General features: G+C 36.3%; 1 protein-coding gene across 3 annotated transcripts in view; it reads right to left on the bottom strand.

Moving 5' to 3' along the window:
* The window catches only part of LOC105475102 (adaptor related protein complex 3 subunit beta 1), a 300,089-nt gene that overhangs the window by 25,705 nt on the left and 267,875 nt on the right, over nt 1-6,509 (bottom strand). The gene's annotated exons all lie outside the window — the stretch shown is intronic.

Genomic DNA, 6,509 nt, shown 5'->3' with positions numbered 1-6,509 from the left:
TTTTCTTGTGCATTTTCTTTTCCAGTTGAATTTTAGAAGTTTGTCAAGTTTCTTGAAAAGGTCTACTGGCATTTAGCCTAGAATCACATTGAATTTGAAGATTAATTTGAGGTTCAATACTGTCTCCCATTTAAAAACACAGTATATTTCTTATTATTTTTATTATTTTGCTTATATTTCTTTATATTTAATTATATCTTCCTTTATGCCCGTTAGGAAAGTTTCAGGGTTTTTCTTCTCCCTACATAAGTATCTGTATCACCTTTCTAAACTCATTAGTTTAAATAATAGATTTTCTGTTGATTCCAACTTTACAGGTTAATAATTATGTTGAATAGGCCGGGTGCAGTGGCTCACACCTGTAATCCCAGCACACTGGGAGGCCGAGGCGTCAGGAGTTCAAGACCAGCTTTATACGTTGATAAACCCCATCTCTACTAAATATACGTTGATAAACCCCATCTCTACTAAATATACAGAAATTAGCTGGGCCTGGTGGTGCGTGCCTGTAATCCCAGCTACTCGTGAAGCTGAGGAAGAAGAATCGCTTGAACCTGGGAGGTGAAGGTTGCAGTGAGCCGAGATTGCACCACTGCACTCCAGCCTGGTGACAGAGTGAGACTCCGTCTCAATAATAATAATAATTATAATAATAATTATGTTAAATAAAAATTATAATTTCGGCGAGGCGCTGTGGTTCACACCTGTAATGGGATTACAGCACTTTGGGAGGCCAAGGTGGGCCGAGCACAAGGTCAGGAGTTCGAGACCAGCCTGGTCAATATGTTGAAACCCTGTCTCTACTGAAAATACAACAATTAGTCGGGCATGGTGGCGCGTGCCTGTAGTCCCAGCTACTCAGGAGGCTGAGGCAGGAGAATTGCTTGAATCCAGGAGGCGGAGGTTGCGGTGAGCCGAGATCACCCCACTGCACTCCAGCCTGGGCAGCAGAGCAAGACTCCGTCTCAAAAAAAAAAAAAAAAAAAATATATATATATATATATATATATATATATAAAAAATTTTGTCTCTTCTTTTCCAGGATTTATACTGCAAATGGCGTTTACTTGCCTTTCTGTATTGGCTAGAACTTCCACTATAATGTAGAATATAGTGTGGACAGCAGATATCCTTGTTTTGCTTTTCTGACTTAAAAGAGATTGTTTCTGATATTTCATGTGGCTATGGGTAACTCATATGGGCCAGAAGTCATTTGAATTTATAACTACAACTGATGTCCATCTTCATATGTTATCCTTCTGCACTTTAAAATCAGGGTGATGCTAGACTTACACAATGACATGGCATGATTTCCTTTTCTTTTGTTCTAGAAAAAATTCTCTTTTTTAAGGTTCTGATACAATTTAATCGTTTTTATTTCTAATTTATATTTTTCTAGGAAACCATTAATTTCATCTAAATGTTCCAATTTATTGGTATAGAACTGTATAGTATTATTTTGTAACTTAAAAGATCTCTGTGCTTTATCATCTTTCTCCCCTCTAATCTTTCTTAGGTGTCTTTTTTCTTTAATCATATTATCCCATAGTTTTCCTTTTTTTTGTAAATCCTATATGTGCTTTTAAAAAAATGAGTATTTTCTACACACAGGAAACAAGGAATTCTATGTAAACATATATATCTTAGATCCAGCTTGGTAATTAAATCATTAAACCTGTATGTATCTATACTTATTTATCCTTACTCTCTGATTTGTCAACTTCTGATGTGCATGTTAAAATATACTATGATTATGGCTTTGACAATTTCTCCTAGTATTTGTATTATTTTCTGCTTTATAAATTACAAAACTGCATGGTTTAAAGGTTTGTAACAATTGTATTTTCTTGGAGGGTTACAATGAGCACAAAATATTCTATTATTACTTTTTACCTAAAATACTTCTTAATTTTTCTAGTTTTAGCACATCTATCTGATGCATGCATACATATACACACACACGCACACACACACACACACTTCATCTTTCTAATCTCAACTTTTCTGTGCCATTCTCTCTTAGTGAAGGTTCTCATAAATAGCACGTTAAATTTTGTTTTTTACCTGTTTAGTAAAAGTAGGATTTAATTCTCTGACATGAATTGCGAAAATGAGTATGTGTGGTGTGCATGGCCTCTCCAGCCATCTTGTTTTGTTTTCTATTTGCCATGCTTTTTCCTCTTCCTCTTGGTTAAACCGGTCAAGTTTTAAACTTTTATTTAAAATTATTATTATTTTTTAATAGAGACAAGTTCTCGCTATGCTGGCCAGGCTGTTCTTGAAGTCCTGACCTCGAGGGATCCTCCTGCCTTGGCCTTCCAAAGAGATGGGATGACAGGTATAAGCCATCACACACAGTCCTGATCAGGTTTTAATTACTCCCTTTCTTCCTAGTTGTTTAGAAGTTATAATACGTCACATTTCTATAATTTTAGTGGTTATCTTTAATATTTTAAACCATATTTAAACTTATTTTTGCCATCAATAAACTCTCTTCTCAGACATAACAAGAACCCATATACTAGGGTTCTTGTATACCTGTATACCTCTTGCCTCTGTGGGGATTTTGGTTCCAATGTATTGTTTTTTTTTTTGTTTTTTTTTTTTTGAGACGGAGTCTCGCTCTGTCGCCCAGGCTGGAGTGCAGTGGCCGGATCTCAGCTCACTGCAAGCTCTGCCTCCCGGGTTCACGCCATTCTCTGGCCTCAGCCCGAGTAGCTGGGACTACAGGCGCCCGCCACCTCGCCCGGCTAGTTTTTTTGTATTTCTTAGTAGAGACGGGGTTTCACCGTGTTATCCAGGATGGTCTCGATCTCCTGACCTCGTGATCCACCCGTCTCGGCCTCCCAAAGTGCTGGGATTACAGGCTTGAGCCACCGCGCCCGGCCCCAATGTATTGTTAATATTTATTTTTCACATTATGTCAAGAATTATTTTTATACGTTGATAAATTTCATAGGTAGAATTCTTTGCTCACTACTGTTTTATTAATTCTACGTTTTTCTCTGTCTCAGATTTTATTTTTTTTGAGACAAGATCTCACTACGTTGCCCAGGCTGGAAAGCAGCGGCTATTCACAGGTGCAATCATCGCGCACTGTAACCTCTAATTCCTGGGCTCAAGCTGTTCTCCTGCCTCAGCCTCCTGAGCAGCTGGGACTACAGGCATGCATCACCATGCCTGGTTCTGTCTCAGATTTCAGAAAATATTCTATTACAGTATATCTTTGAGTAATCCTTTCAGAAAGGATGTGTAGGTGGTAAACTGATTGCTAGAATCTTTCCTTCACTGAAAAATGACTATTTGGTATTTTCAAAATTTTAAAGGTCATTTCCTTTACCTTCTGGCTTGCAGAACTGATATGAGTATGTGAAATTTGAATCCATTCTCATTCTTGTCTGTTTTTTAGGTAAGTTGCTTTTTTCTCTGCTTTGGAAGATTATAGGATATTCTTCTCCTTATCAAAAATTCACCAGGATGTGGTCTTTTTCATAGTTTTTCACATTCACCCTGTTTGGCCCTCTTAATCTGAAGGCTTGTGTGTTTCTTTTGTTGGGCCACATGTTCATTCATTCATTCATTAGGGGTAGGGATACACTCTATGTTGCCTAGGCTGGAGTGTAGTGGTGCGATCACAGCTCACTGGAGCCTTCAACTCCTGGGTTCCAGTGATCCTACCACTTCAGTCTCCCAAGTGGCTAGGACGACAAGTGTGTGCCACCATACCTGGCTAATCGTTTTTGATTTTTGGTAGAGATGAGGTCTTGCTATGTTATCCAGGCTGGTCTTGAACTCCTGGACTCAAATAATTCTCCTGCTTTGGCCTCCCAGCGTGCTAGGATTATGGATGTAAGCCACCACGTCCAGCAGAAAATGTTCCTCTATAATTTCTTTTCTAAATTATTTCTTCCCTTCATTGTCTTTTCTTTCCTGCCAGAGCTCCTATGAGATGAACTGATCCTTTTAACCTTCCTTATTTTCTGTCTCTGCCTTTTTGCTTTGTATTCCAGCTGATTTCCTTGACCCTTTCTTCCAGAATGCTCAATCAGTATTCAGCTGTGTCCATCCCATTATTCATCTACTGAGTTAGCAACTATCATTACTAAGGGTCTCCTCTCCCCTGGGTGGGCTGACTAAAGTTTTATTTTTTGTAAGTGGACGAGATATGATTGGTTACGTGGACATGAAGTTGGAGGCAGGCAGGCAGGCAATGGCCTTTCCTCCCCACCAACAAACGTAACACTGGCTTTACCCTAGTGGTGAGGATCTGAGAATATTTTGGATAGATACTCTCTTGGATAAAGCTATACTTCATCTCATCTCCGACCATTCTTGCTTCCTTCACACAAACTCAAACCTTGCTCTGTTCTTGTAGGTCCCCACATTCACACCAAAACGTCTTTCCCAGGCAAGTGGCTTGTTCTCTTTACAGTTTTATTCTTAAGTCTCAAATTAAATGTGTATGTTGCCTGCTGTCAGATGTAAGATTGGGGAACTAGGGGGCTGGAAGGAGTTAATTCCCTGATGACTGTTTGAAGCCCCCTACTCACTTTGTGCTTGATGTTCTGCCAAATTGGTTCTTACCATTATGGTAGTTTTCTCCCATGAGTGTTTTTCCCTGTGATTTTTATTTTCTCTGTTACTGTTTATCTACTCCTATTTGTTTTCTGTCAATAATACCTCACAATTTCTGGTCAGCTAAAGGCATTCTTTATCTTATATTTTTAGTGCTCATTCACTATTAAAGAATGTATTTTCTTTTTAATGGATCTTTGGACAAAAACATGTGCTCAGTTATCTAACTAGCTCTAAGCTGTGTGACTTCCCATACCGCTTAATACATGCATGCCTGCTGATTACAAGGATGAGGCTCTGTTTATGTACTGCACTAACTTTTAGACAGATATATTTATGTATGTTGTGCACATATTCGATCTCAATAAATTTAATCAAGAATTTAATTTGATGACCATTTAAAAATGCAAAGCAAAAAAGAGGCATAAATGCTTATCAAATATGCATATAACTACATAGCTTAATATAACAGTTCTGTCTCTATCTATTCATCCACAGATACAATTATAATGATAAAGAATTAATCCAGAAGCTAAAGCAGGATCATTTTACTCTCATTTTTTTTATTCTAACAAATAAGAGTATCTGACAGGCTTTTGGTCCATATTCTCAGCATTTCTGAAGGCTTCTTATCAAATATGCTGTTATTACCCATAATTTTATGTATCGATTTGTATAATGTATTTCAAGGAAAAAATTCAATATCAGCCATTCTTGTTTCTTTTTTTCTTTTTATTGAACTACCAAGACTAATACAGCACATCACTAAACAAAAAGTGCTATTTACTATGCAAAAGGCACAGTCAGTGATTGGCATCTAAGACCAATTGATCTACCCATTACCACTATCTCCCTACCCCCACAAGCACTACTATGAAGCTATTGATTTAAACACTGTCGATCGGTTTCCATTTTCTGATTTTGGGCAGGCCAATTAAGAAAGTGAGTAATTGTGATTACACTGCTTCAGGATCAATTACATTTGATGCAAGACAAAGTGCTCTTTTTAGAACACACACACAAAATTTTTGATCTAGCATGCTGGTGTGCTTAACAAAAACTAAAAAAAATAATTTGTATCTTTATATCAGCAAAACATACTAATGTAAATGCTTTTAATAGCCAAGACATTTTCTATGTGAAATACATGAATTATTTTCCTAAAGTTAGTTTGAAAGAAATATAGAAAAATACTATTCACATACACTCCTTGGTATAAGATAAAAGTCAAATACTACATGCATATATATCCATCCTTAAAGGGACTTAGTTAATTATGAAAGACAAAATGCAAATCCTGTTCAAGAGACTATGAAGGAAGTCTTTGTAATAAAAATTGGGAAAAAAACCCCAATTACATAGGAATCAAAAGGTTCTTTATATAAATTGATAAGAAAAAGGAATATTTTTTAGTTCTTAATTTTGGTCTAACTTGATACCTGTGCTTTGTCATTGGGTTCACATTGTCCAAATCATTAAAATGAATATACCTCCGGTGTTAGAGGCAAATCTATTTAGAGTGATGTTACTCATAGCCTGTTGTTCAGTAATATTGATCTGTGTTGTTTGTCTAATAGAAAAATAATAAACAATTACTAGGCAATGTTGAGAAAAGTAATCAGTTTTTATATATCACTAATATAGCAGACCTCCCAAAACATAAAGGTGATGATCTGCATAAAATCAATGTGTTATGCTACATTGCTTATATTTATCATTGCAGGTTCTCGGCAATAAAAGGTATAACATTAGGCCAGAATTACTGGTAAACTGAAAAGGTATATGAAAATGAAAAGTTCACTATGTTTAATCTATACATTTATTTTAAAATGTCTATTTCTAAAACTTCAAGACTTTTAAATCATAACAAATTCTGTTCTAAGCTGGCTAAAATGTAGATAAAATGTCTCAATTCTTTTTAGAATAAAAACAAA

This window comes from Macaca nemestrina, chromosome 6, assembly GCF_043159975.1.
Source record: "Macaca nemestrina isolate mMacNem1 chromosome 6, mMacNem.hap1, whole genome shotgun sequence".
Taxonomy (NCBI): domain Eukaryota; kingdom Metazoa; phylum Chordata; class Mammalia; order Primates; family Cercopithecidae; genus Macaca; species Macaca nemestrina.
Note: the sequence above shows the minus strand (reverse complement) of the source record. Positions and strands in the feature narration are given on the sequence as shown.